The sequence below is a fragment of the Cricetulus griseus genome, chromosome 2, assembly GCF_003668045.3.
Source record: "Cricetulus griseus strain 17A/GY chromosome 2, alternate assembly CriGri-PICRH-1.0, whole genome shotgun sequence".
Taxonomy (NCBI): Eukaryota; Metazoa; Chordata; class Mammalia; order Rodentia; family Cricetidae; genus Cricetulus; species Cricetulus griseus.
Genome location: NC_048595.1, coordinates 57,142,955 through 57,156,076, shown reverse-complemented (window position 1 = coordinate 57,156,076; position 13,122 = coordinate 57,142,955).

The following is a 13,122-nucleotide window of genomic DNA, read 5'->3' as shown; positions in this document are numbered from 1 at the left end:
GTGTGCTAGCAAAGGCATCACAATAAGACTCTCTCTTTTCTTCTGAATCATGTATTGGGGACAAAGAAAATTCTGGTTTAGATAGATGACATTCCCCACATCCACTCTTCTCATTATTAGGGACACTGGAATTCCTACTTGAGGGCCAAGCCTTGTATGGGGTCTGTTGTGAACATACAGCCCTCTAGCACCTCCTCTTCCAGCTCCCACATTATCACCGAAGACAAGAGGCCTCTACAGATGATGCTGTATCACATCAGTCCACTAGGAACCAGCCACACACCCACCATTAGCCACTGGGCTGTAAACAGTCCTTGTTACAAAGAAGTATCAGTTGCTGTAACAGTAGGAACACAGTATCATATAATTGAACTTAAAAGTGGTAAAGCCCCCAGATCACATCTAGACTCAGAACTAACAAATGCTATTTCCTTACATAATCTTGTTACTATATTTTCCTAAAATGGTAGTAATCTTCCATGTAAGAATTCTAATCACACATAAGGAATACGGTCATTGGTTTTCCCAACTAATTATAAACAGAAAAGGATTTTCCAAAAGTCTGTTGGTAAGGACCAAACAATGAAGATGCCACAGCCTCACTCTGGTCTCACACAAAATCTCATGCTGATTTTGAACAAGCTTTGTAGCCCAGGCTAGTTTCAAACATCTGGTGATCCTTTCTGCCTCAGCAGATGGAATACATAAAAGAAAGTGACTGTAGGGAGGAAAGATGTCTTTGGATTTAAGAGTGGAGAAGGTGACAGCCCACCATGGCAGGGAAGGCATGGCCGAAGGAGAAGGCTGCTTGCTCACATCTAGGTAGGTCAGGAAGCAGAGAGAGGTGGAGGCTGCACTCAACTCAGCTTGTACTCTCCCTTTTCCTCCTTTATGCAGATTGGGACTTCTGCCCAGGAACAATACCACCCATATTCAGGACATGTCCCTTTAGTTATGAAATCCCCTGAGGTGCGCTTAAGGATGTCCCAGGCAAAATTAGCCATCACAAGGACAATGCACACACTATACAGCAAGAACCAAGATTTGATTTTTATGAGACCAGGCTGGGGGACAAAAGGACAAAAGACTTTATAAATGAGAACTAATACTTGGTTGCATTATTCCCGGAAGCAAATGGGTGGCCAGGGCAGAATACAGAACCCAGCTGCAATGATTTCTCCCTGCTGTTAATCTCATGAAGCTTACCTCTGGGGCCACTCCCCTGAAAGCAGAGCAAAACTGCCCTGCCTCCTCTGCCAGATGTTGCTTTTTCCAGGCTCCCTGGGTTTAGATTACACTGAGCTCACTTTCACCCATGTTGTGAGCTAATTACAAAGAATCCAGAAATGCAGGATCGAACTGGGAATACCGCACAGGCTGCTTTAACAAACCCAGCACCATCTGCTGAAATATCAAGAAGCTTGTTTAAGAAGTTGCCTGTCAGAGGAAGCCGCAATGGGAATGGTGGGGGAGTTCTCTTAATAATTACTCTTTACTTCTCTCCTCTGAAAAGGAGCAGCAGGGCACTGAGCATGGTGATCAGTCCAAAGATGAAAGACCATCTCTGTTTACCTTCTCTTGGTCCTGGTGCTAGCAGGGGAGAACCCAGAGGGCTTTTGTCATCAAAGTAGGAAAGATATGGTCAAAAGACTGCCACATGAGGCTACTGGCAGTGACTCAGGCCCCAAATCTCCGCACTTGGGAGGCTGAGGCAGAAAGGATCACCAGATGTTTGAAACTAGCCTGGGCTACAAAGCTTGTTCAAAATCAGCATGAGATTTTGTGTGAGACCAGAGTGAGGCTGTGGCATCTTCATTGTTTGGTCCTTACCAACAGACTTTTGGAAAATCCTTTTCTGTTTATAATTAGTTGGGAACAGACAGTTGGAAAGCATACTACATTGGGAAATTATCAGATACATGTGATTTTTTTTATCCTGGTATGACAATATTCCAGTAACTAGAGACTTATGGGCATGGAATGCCTTTTGTAGACTGGATTCTTTACTCCCAAACAGGCATAGCTATGGACAGCCTCAGGTTTGCAGTTAATGATTAGGCCTACAGCAGAGCTCCGAGCCTTACATCCTGCAATGAAAATGTTTAATGGACTCCAACACAGCCAACAGTGGTCAGGAGCAAGACAACAATAGTCATAGGACTACCATCTTTTTTTATTCTACCCTTTCAGCAAAGAGATTTGTTCATTTTCTTCTTTGTGTGATGAGAGAAACAATAGTAAGAAGAGAAATAGCAGCTAGCATCCTTTTCAATTTTTAAAAATATTTATCTATGTGGATATTTTGCTTGCATGTGTATCTATGAACCACATCTGTACCTAGCATCTGAGATGATCAGAAAAAGGCACTGGATTGCCTAGAACTTGAGTTAAGAAATGGCAGTGAGCCACTATGTGGGTACTGGGAATCAAACTCATGTCCTCTTGAAAAGCAACCAGTGCTCTTAACTGCCCTGCCATATTTCAGCCCCAACTGCTAACAACTTTTGTGTATACACTAAGCTCTAGGAGAGGAAACGGATGCCTACTGAGATTGTTAACCTGAACCAAATAACTCACAGGTTAGGCAAGATGGGTAGAGCAGAGATGAAAGCCAAGATGCTCTACCATAGATCAACTGCCTTTGTGGCCAGAGTACCAATGGACTGACTTACCTTAACCCAATAGAAAGAAGTGTCCTCTTAAGGATGGCATAATGGAGAAGATGGGACTTACAAGAGCCCCAATGTCATGCTTCATGGAGACAGCATATGGAGCCAAAGTAAACAGACTCCAGGCACCACAGTCACTGTGAACTCCACTGCCAGTGCTGCTACTGAGCTACCCTCTGCTTTGCTAACATGCTTCTCCTCTCTATGACTGACTCCCACAACTCACTGGACAACCTAGAAAGAAGCTGAATTAACTAAAGCCTGGAGGCAAGGACTAATAAGCACCACAAACAACTTCAGTAAGTAATGGGGAAGGCAGGCAAGCCTGAAGAGGGCCATGTGGACAGTGAGCCTCAAGATGCTCATGTGCCACACAGGGCAATTCTGTATCCTTCTGGGATCCTGCCATGCATTCCTGGCATTTACAGACATTACTTATACCCCAAAGAACACAGGACCACTTCCTAGACTTCGCAGTCCTAGTATAGTGTTCGTCTGGGTGAGCACATATGAAGAAGACTTTGAAGGCAGACTGTTAACTTAGAAAAGGACTTGTTCCTTCACTCTGGGTTGATTTCAGAGTCATTTACCAGAATGCAAAGTTGCCTGGGTCCTGATGTCCATTTACCAGGAGGCTGGCCATTTTCATCATTCCATAGCGGGGTGGCTCCGAGCTTAGCCTGGCCATCTGTTGTCCTTCACAAGCCTGTGGGATTCACAGCAGGGCACGGGAGTCTGCCAACTCTCTCCGGCAGGCTCTTAGGGCAGGGTTGAGGAATCACTTCCCAGACAGGAAGAACAATCCCCCATATATCCAGACAGAACCAGAAATTCAGGAACAACAGGTCACCACAAGAACAATGTCATCCCTCAGCCCCCAACCCCCCACCCCCAAAGAAAAGAACATGCCTGCAGCAATCAGGCCATGGAATTCACACCTGACTCACCTTTAGACTCCAAAGGTCTCCAGAGCAAAAAGTCTAGAAACTCTTCAGTAACTGAAACTTCCTGCTTCATGCAACCAAAAATAATGCTACAAACATGAGACTGCAACATGAGCCAAAAGATCTTTATAATGAGCACGACTTATCCATCCATCTCCTGGGAAGAATATTTAACTTTAGAACAGGCAGGGCATTCAAATATTTTTACCCTTAACAATTAAGCTCCAAGGGACAGGGATTCAATCATCAGAGTCCAACTATTCGTAGGTGGTCCTCAGTCGCCACATAGCTTCCTGTTGCCCATTTCCAAAGGATGAGTGGGTAAGGAAGCAGAAGGAAAGCAAATGCTGCATCCACCACCCTTTTTTATGGAACATTACAAAAGCCTGAAATAAGCTAATTCACCCCCCTTCCTGCTTCTTTCAAACACACTTTAAAACAAACCGTTTGGTCAGGCATGGGAAAGCACACTCTGCTGGAAGGGAACAAGAGCCAACAGAAGCAAATGCAACCGCCGGTGCCCTGCCCCTCACCAGCAAGTACTTCAGCCCAAGCTTCAGCTTGTCACCTCCATCTCACCTAAAAGTAAGCTGTTGGCAAACCAACCCATCTACTCCATGTGGTGTTCACGAATCTCATTCTTTCACTGCCTCCCTTCTCTGATGGGTTCTCTCTCTACAGCTCAGGGTTGCCTCAACTCACAGTTCTCTTGCCTTAGTCTCCCAAGTGCCAGCATTATAGGTGTGTACCATTGTTCCCAGCCTTGGCATTTTCATGTTGACAATGGTTTGGGCTGCCTATGTTCAAATTTCAAATTTCAGCAAAGCGCTGCAACTAAGTACTGACCTAACCCTCTTGTTTCCTAAGCTATTGAGGGTGGAATACCACGCCTTGTTTTGTAGAACTGTGAGGTGCTGCACACAGGGCTAAGATAAAAGAAGCCCCTTTAACCCTGCTCTAGCAGCTGACCACACACCCAAGACAAACTGGACTCAATTGAGTTTTTAAAAATAAACACACAAAGTTGGGTGGATGTGGAAGTGGGGATGGATCTGAGAGGAGTTGGGGAAAATATAAAAAAAAAGTTATAAAATTTCAAAGAATTAATACTTTTTTTTTGGGGGGGAAGAGGATCCTCAGTCAAGAATTGGCTTTCTTTTGGTCTGCAGGTTCTTTACAACTAACACCTCCAGAATTACCTAGTGGCCTTTTGACAAACATCTTATCCTATAGTATGTGTACATGCACACACATGCATGTACACACACACACACACACACACACACACACACACACACACACACACCCCTAAAATGAACAACAACAATAACAACAAAATATCTAGGAATTACTAGGACATGCTTTCCAGAAAATAATCTTACAACTTTAACCTGACTATTGTCCTCAAAAACACATTTATATAAACTGAAGTAAATTTACTAGTAATAAAAAAATGAATAAAAAGCTTGCCCTTCATCTAATTGCATATATTTTGTATATCTATGAATGAGTTACTTTTTCTTAAGTTCTTAGCTGAAAATTAAAGGCAAAATGAAAGAGCAAAGGTTGTTAATACTGTGCTCACTACATGTAGTGAAGAGATTTTTGTTTTCCATTAAACAGACTGTGTACGTAATGCCAACACAAAAGAGAAATAATGGTTTCAAAGTTATTGGGAAAAGCCTCTTGGCCAAAAAAAAAAAAAAAGTTAATTTTCCAGTGCTACCATTGTTTAAATTTTCATTTGCAATACAAACAAAAATATATGTCAACCGAAAGTTTTTCATGTTGCTATGAACACATGTCAATCCCCATTAAATCCCGGCCCAGAAGTCACACTCTGTAGCCTTCAGAGGGACAGGAGTGGGGGTCAGGGAGCCTGTACTTCCTAACCATGTTGATCAGCAGACTTTCCAAGAGCCTCAAAGGTAGCTCTACTCTCAATAGGTGGACACACAAAAATGCCTAAAGGCAAAGCAGTAGGCAGCCAAGCCAGCTGCCAAGCACCGCTCTAAATCAACTTAAAAAGGGAAAGCAGGATGGCTGTGTCAGCTGCTGAGTTCTGGTCTGTGTTTGCTGTTCACTGTTCGGAGGGGGAGGGATAAGAAGCTATCTGAATTCCTTCTTAGAAGGAAGTGGAAACTTAGAAAAGCTGAGATGTGCAATTTTTCTTCTTTTTGATAGATAAAGAGGGCAAAGACTCTGGTCAACCCATTACACAGCTTGCTGGAAACAGTTCAGATATGATTGCCTTATTCTATTTATCTTCTCATAGATCAGCACTTCCCCCAGTAACTATAGACACTTTGCATCACCCTAGTCTTTTGCAAACAACCAAACTCCAACTTTAGCCCTTGGTGAAAAGAACTAGACCTGCCCATTAAGATCTTAACCTCACTGAACTCAACTGCCCAAACGATAGCTGGAATACCCTGGCTCTGGGGGCAGTCAGTCCAACCAATGCTACACAATGTCCAGAGGAAGAGCAGTTCCCAGGATGTGTGTCCCTCCCAAGCCTCAAAGTCAATCTCTGGATCGAGACATCTTTGTTCTATCAAGCTCTCTAGGTCAGTCCTCTCAGTATTCAAACTTGAGAATCACTTACACTGTCTTTTAGTATTTCTCAAAATTTTGTGTCACACGGAATCACCTAAAAACTTGGAAAATGTAGATTGCTGTACACAGCTGTGGAACTGTCAAAGCACATACTTTTCAATAAGTTCTTGTGTGGCTTAAATGTTATTGATCCACAGGTAATATTTAGGGTAATGGAGCCGTAGTGAACAGAAAGCAGTGTTCTTATTCTGGTATTATTATACTTTATTAGCAATTGGATTTGGGAACTAAGTTCACATGATGTTGACACCCTGTGGAAGTGGTGTTAAGTAATCAGAATGCTGCCCAAATATTATGTAGTTCATTTAAGAAAAAGCTCTATCCATGTACAGGTGTGCACTTCAATTTAGACAGTGAGAACTACTGAAAAATGCATTTGAGTATCGCTGGATGTCATTTCACATGCTGGAGGTCTGCAGTTCTAATCACACCGAAGACTCAAAATCTGTTGATTGCTTCTGCTGTACCTGAGTTCCTTCCATACAGAATTCGAGTGCTTATACTAACAAGTGCTCAGATGTGTGTATTCCTACTGGACACCATGCATGTTCACCAGGAAGCAGCAAGTCCAACAAGAGCCACAAGTGCAAATGATGTAAGGATGTTGTACACACATAAAACTACAAGATAACAGCTTATCTAGCCACCAAAAGAACAAACACTTCTCAAGAAAAATAATTTAATCTGAATTCTTCTAGCAAAGCCTGCAAGTTTCCTGACCTCAAAAGTGCACACACCATAAGACAAAAATGGAATTACTTAGGTTTTAGTTCCAAATTTAGATTTAGTTCCCTGGCCATAATTTAGTAACAAATACAACACTTATCCACTATTGCACCTACCTGGAAGCAATCCTCTTTTCCACTTTATTTAATGGTTAAGTTACAATATTTATAATCCACCAGAAATTGGTTTGCTGTTCTAAAATCCATGTTTTCCTCTATGCAAAGCAAATGTAATTTGTGTCTTTTAGAATTATGAAAATTAGCCCTTCCTAGTGACTTAGTTATAGTCAAAATTCAGCAGAAGAAAACTGTTGTAGCTCCTAAGAGTGGCTAGAGATCTCTGCTCAATGTGCACTAGAATCCCAAAGGGCATTCATTAACCTGACACTCCTGACTCCCTCCTCGGATCTCATTTGGTCAAGAAAAAGTGTGTGCCATTCTCTAAATTCCAAGCAGTGGACAGTACTCTATAATTTGAGCAAGAGCAAAACAGCTGGATTCCTCATGGCTATCAACATAACATTTCCACTAAACAGGAAGTAGCTGATGAGTCTTCTATAGATAACTGCATTGTCCACTTGAAACCCCGAGAAACAATATCAAAGATAGTTCAACATTACATCTCAGTCCCATTCTGACTTCACCATACATGCACACAAGATCCCCAGCCCTCCTGTGTGTGCGAGCACACACACTCACACACACACACACACACACACACACACACACACACACACACACACGGAGAGAGAGAGAGAGAGAGAGAGAGAGAGAGAGAGAGAGACAGACAGACAGACAGACAGAGTCATAGAATAGATTTATATGATGTCCAGTAGAAAATACATTATAACTAACTCTTTGTATCCCCAATTTTAGGTAGGAAATGAAAAAGAAACTATTCAAGAAGTATATGGACAGATATGTGAAATCCAGGTGGCATGTAGGCTCAGTTTCTCCTGGAATATATGGATTACCTTTCCACTACAGTTCCTAGAATTGCTGTTTTAGAATTTGTAATTGTTTTCAATCTTAACCCACCCCCCAAAGCAAGCAATCTGGAATGCTGAATACAGACAGCCCTGTTGATTTAGACATGTTGTTGAAATGTAATCCTCACTGTGAAATAGTAAAAGTGGCAGAAACAATCTGAATGTGGTGTTGGGGTGGGTACCAGGCACATCTAAGTTCAGAACCCTCAGAAGGTGACTTGGGTTAGAGGAAATGAATTAGATGCTTGCTCTTGGGGGTTTTCTAAGAAGAGGGACAGAGATCACACATACATGCATGTGCACTCTATCACTTGATGCCATGGACTACTTTGGGGCTCCATTAGGAACACGGCAAATGCCAGATATGGCCCTTTGATCTTGGATAAGAACTGTGGAATAAAATATACCTCTTTTCTTTGTAACTTCTGCAATTTGTAATGTTATGCTACATCAACAGAAAATGAATCACTCCATGGGGATCTGGATGAGCCTGAAATTCGACTAATGCCAATTTCCCATATTTTGCCTTACTTCTAAAAATTCAAACAATGCCCTTCAAGACAATCATGACACACAAGTCCCTATAAAGGTGGAAGAAGTGGAGACACTAAGGAACTTTCCAGTATGGAACACTGAACCATGAATAAGCACGCTCCTATGTTATGGTTTGAGCAGGAGATGACCTCACCCAATTCATGTGTAGAATATTTGGTTCTCCAGTTGGTGGTACTATTTGTGTGTGGGGGTGGGAGGGTCTTGGAAATTTTAGCACTTAAGAGTCCTTTTTTCCTCTGTAGATAGGGTAATGGATTACCTGTCACTTAACACAGTGCCTAGTCTACACTATGCTGTCATATGAAAGCTTTCTCAGTGAAAACTGGGATAGGAGGAGGCAGAAGAGCTCCCTGGAATCTGAAGGAAACACCAAAGGGTATGAACAACCTCAGCTTTCCTACACTCTCGTTGGCTGGTTCCAAGCACTAAGCCAGGGTGACTCTGTCATGGAGCTATCTGGAACTCACTGTAGAGTCAGAGCATCAGAACAAAGAAAGGTGAGTCTAAAGTATCACAGTAATTCTCAACATCAGTACCCATCTATCCAAGCAGAGAACCACTGTGAATGTGGCCATGCTTTGTTGTGCCTGAGATGTGACTCAGGTGAGGTCTATGCTGCATTTAGGGACTCACATGGCAGTGATCTATGGCTCTGCTTTCCGAAATTTTAAAAGCTGTAATCAGCAAGTTACCAATAGACAAGAAAGTGCAAGGTATTTTGAGAGTGACATTAACATAACCTTTTTTTCTTTTACCTTCCTAAATTGTTCTATTTTATTATTATTTATTATTAATCTCTTCCTGTGAATCATTTACAAATTAAACTGTCAGTTATGTATGTATAAGAAAAAAGATTTTTATTTTAGCATTATAATGGTGCAGCAATAATAACATTCGATGGGAAGTGAAGTTTGAATTTTGATCCTTTTTCCAAGCAATATGAACATACTGTCTCATACACTTGTGCAGTGGCAGACAGCACCACTCCATTCAGCCACAATATCATGAGGGTGAGTAGCTGGTACTATAGTGGGCCTTGCTGCTAAGCTATTAGGCTTGGTAGGCTAGTTGTATTAAATACATTTCAGCCTATAGTGTGCCCAACTTACAATGGGATTACCAGGTTATAACCCGATTATAGCCACTCACTCAGGGTCTTGGAAAATATCCATGGATAAGAGACATTTGTTAAAATAGCTATCTAGTCTCTAAAACCTCAGTTCCATTTGTTCTAAATTCCATTCAGAATTCTTTGTAACCTAGTCCCTCCCCATTCATTAGCATCACTTGTCCCTCTTCATCATATAGGAAGAGCAAGAAAAAGATATACTGGTGCCCCTGGTTCAGACATCTGGCCCCTGGCCCCTTCTCTCCTTAGTCATGGTTCCCTCATCATTCTCTTCTTGCTTACCTGTATGTCTACTAGACCCTTGACTAATTTATTCAAGATGCTATCACCAACATCTCACTGTTTCTCATATTTACTACTTCTCATTCTCATCACACTTTAAATCTCAATATTTTAAATGACTGTCTATATATATTCTTTAAGTCTAAAGTCTTTTGATGCCCAAGCATATTTTTTAGTTTTCAAGACATTTTTAGAGCCCAAAGAAACAAGAAATCTATCAAGAAGGGATGAGAGATAGCTTGGTAGATAAAGTATGTGCCATACAAGTTCTCGGATCAGTAAGAGCCTCTGCCTTAGAACACATGTGCACAGTGACAGAGGAAATCATTCAATATCAACCTCTGGGCTCTAGATGCATGCACACACCTACAAACATATATACACACCTTTGTGCATATACACAGGCCACCCAATCCACAGTTCATATCACTATACTTATGAATGCTCAGAAGAAATAAGGGAAGAAAATATTGTATATGATGGAACTTTTATGTGGATAATTTTAAATATGGATGCTGTAGGAGAGTATGATATAATCTAAATATAAAGTCATCTAAAAAGAAACAATTTACTAGAAAGAAAACTTCATTAACCAAATGAAATTTCCATTCACCATGTTGAATACATGAAAGGTATTATTGGAAAGGGTATGATTAAAGAACTACTCCAACCTGGCTGATCAAAAAGATTGTCATCTGGTCAATCAATTGCCATTTGAAAGGATATTCTAAAAATACCTTCGTTTAAGTATCTAAAATCTCATAAAAATCTGACGACTTTGAATTGATTTGGGCTAGCTAAATTTAAGAAATGAGGTTTCAATATTCACCTAAGGTTCTCACTTGTAACATAATCACTAAAACCTTTCAAAATTCCCCCAATACTAACCCCACCAAAGGCAATCTACCCTGCTTTTCCTCTACCAAACACTACTAAACTAATTTTGAACCTGACAGTAGTTTCTACCAGCCTATAATATAAAGCTGAGTCCATCAAGATACTTTAGTTAGCAGTGAGATACACAGTATATGTATATCAAATGGCTGCGGTACAGAAAAGCAGCAGGTGCCCAGCCATTCATCAACTCTAAACTTGTCTACTCTTCTGTAAAGAGGGTTATAGAGAATCTCCTGCTTTCTGGGTGACCGTGAAAGCCAGGGGAGGATATGTACATTAAAAGCATAGTGTGAATACTAAAGCATTATGATGATGACTCAGATAGACACTCCTTCCTCCAAATGATATTCAAAGGCAAACACACACTGTAAAAATAACAAACAATCCCCTCATTTGAGCTGTTTTTAGAGTGTCAGGTATTAAACTGGAGCCAAGATTATCTAGTAAGCTACTTGAAAAAATTAGTGGGTACCAGACTGTATGAAAATCTTTCTCATGACTGCACATGCAGGCTACCTCATGAAAGCCCTGATAAGTCAAGAAGTGAACACAAAAGGAAATATTCCCTTAAAAACACCATAATGTTTTCACGAATCACATCCAGGTTTGCATGGGGAGGATGCAAACAGGACAGGGACACAGAGCAGCCCCTGCCATCTTGGCTCCCACACACCAGCAAGGTGTTGACATGACTCTGATCAACACAGCTGATGATCCCACTGCACACTCAATTTGGCTCAGGATCGCCCGATCGAATTTGCTAACATAGTCAACTCCAGAAGAATCGCCCATTAAAAACAATCCAAATACAAACTCTAAATGTGCATAAGGCCTTTGTGCTCTCCACTGGAGCTTATAGTATCTAACAGCTGCAACTGTGACTATTCTAGCTAATTGCTCTCAGCAACAAAAATAAACAATCGCTCCAGGAAGAAGACTGTGCCCGCCAAATATTAATGAATTTTTTAACAGTCAGAAATTTCAAATCTTGTTTAGAAGCCTTGCTACTTACTGGAAAGTCTCAAATCAAATAACAAGAACAGAATTGAGGGGGTGTCCCCTACCCCCGCAGAACATATCTTATATTTAATCCCCCTCTACCCAGTCCACTCCCCCCTCAAAATGGAAAAAGGAATGTGCCTTGCATTTGGAGGAATTTAAGCAATCTGAGATATTTTAACTCATGTATAACTTTTTAACATATGGGGGAAAAGAGTCACACTGATTGGAGCTATTTTTAACGTGCAGCTCTATCGTAAAAATAGACATTTACTCATGAGGGTGCTTGAATAGAGAACAGGCCCAATCTACGTCTCATTGTTAAGAAAGAGGTGAAAAAAGGCTGCCATGCTTTCCAGAGAGCCGCTGATGGTCCGCCTGTGATGTCATGGCAGGATCCAGGTGCACTCTAACGAGTGTCTTTTAAGCTCATCAACCCTTTGAAAAGTGCTCTTCTCCATCAGCTACTTGTCTGAGCACATGCAATAAGGAGCCAGTATTTACCCGGACCCTTGCAAGAGGAAAGATCACAGCAATCAGAGACCTAGGGGAGGAGGAGGAAAAAATTACTCACCTACAATTGGCTTCCCAGACATCCTCTTCCTGGCCCCCATCAGGGAAGAGCTTTTGCTAAGGAAATAAAGGACAGATGCAGTTTGAACTTCCTGTTACTAGGATATCTATCTGTTCTCTATGGCCTCAGTCTTTCTCTTCTCAACCAGGATCCTGCTACACAAAACAATGCAATCAAACTTCAAACTGAACACTGTGGCAAGCATTTAGACTACCACTCTCAGCTTTATTTTGGAGAGAGAACCCTAGTTTTGGACTTCGAATTTGTCTTCAAGGCTGATTTGTGTCTTCACACAAATCTAGGGGAATATACCAATGGGAAACAGAAATTCTTAATTTCCATTACTTTCTGAAATAATGTAAGCAGCAATCAACACAAACACACACAAACACACACACACACACACACACACACACACACACACACACACACCAGCTTTCATTAGATCTACCTTAAGCCAATCAACATATATTGTTTCCATGTGCTAAAGTAGTGGCTCTCAACCTGTGGGTTGTGACCCCTTTGGGGTTTAAGGACTCTTTCACAGGGGTCACACATCAAATGTGATACTTACCCTATGGTTCACAGCAGTAGCAAAATTACAGTGATGAAATAGCAATGAAAATAATGGTTGGGGTCACCACAACATAAAGAACTGTATTAAAGGGTCACAGCATTAGGGAGGGTGAGAACCCTTGTGTTAAAGAACAGCAATTTTAAAAGCAAAAACATTCTATCAAAGA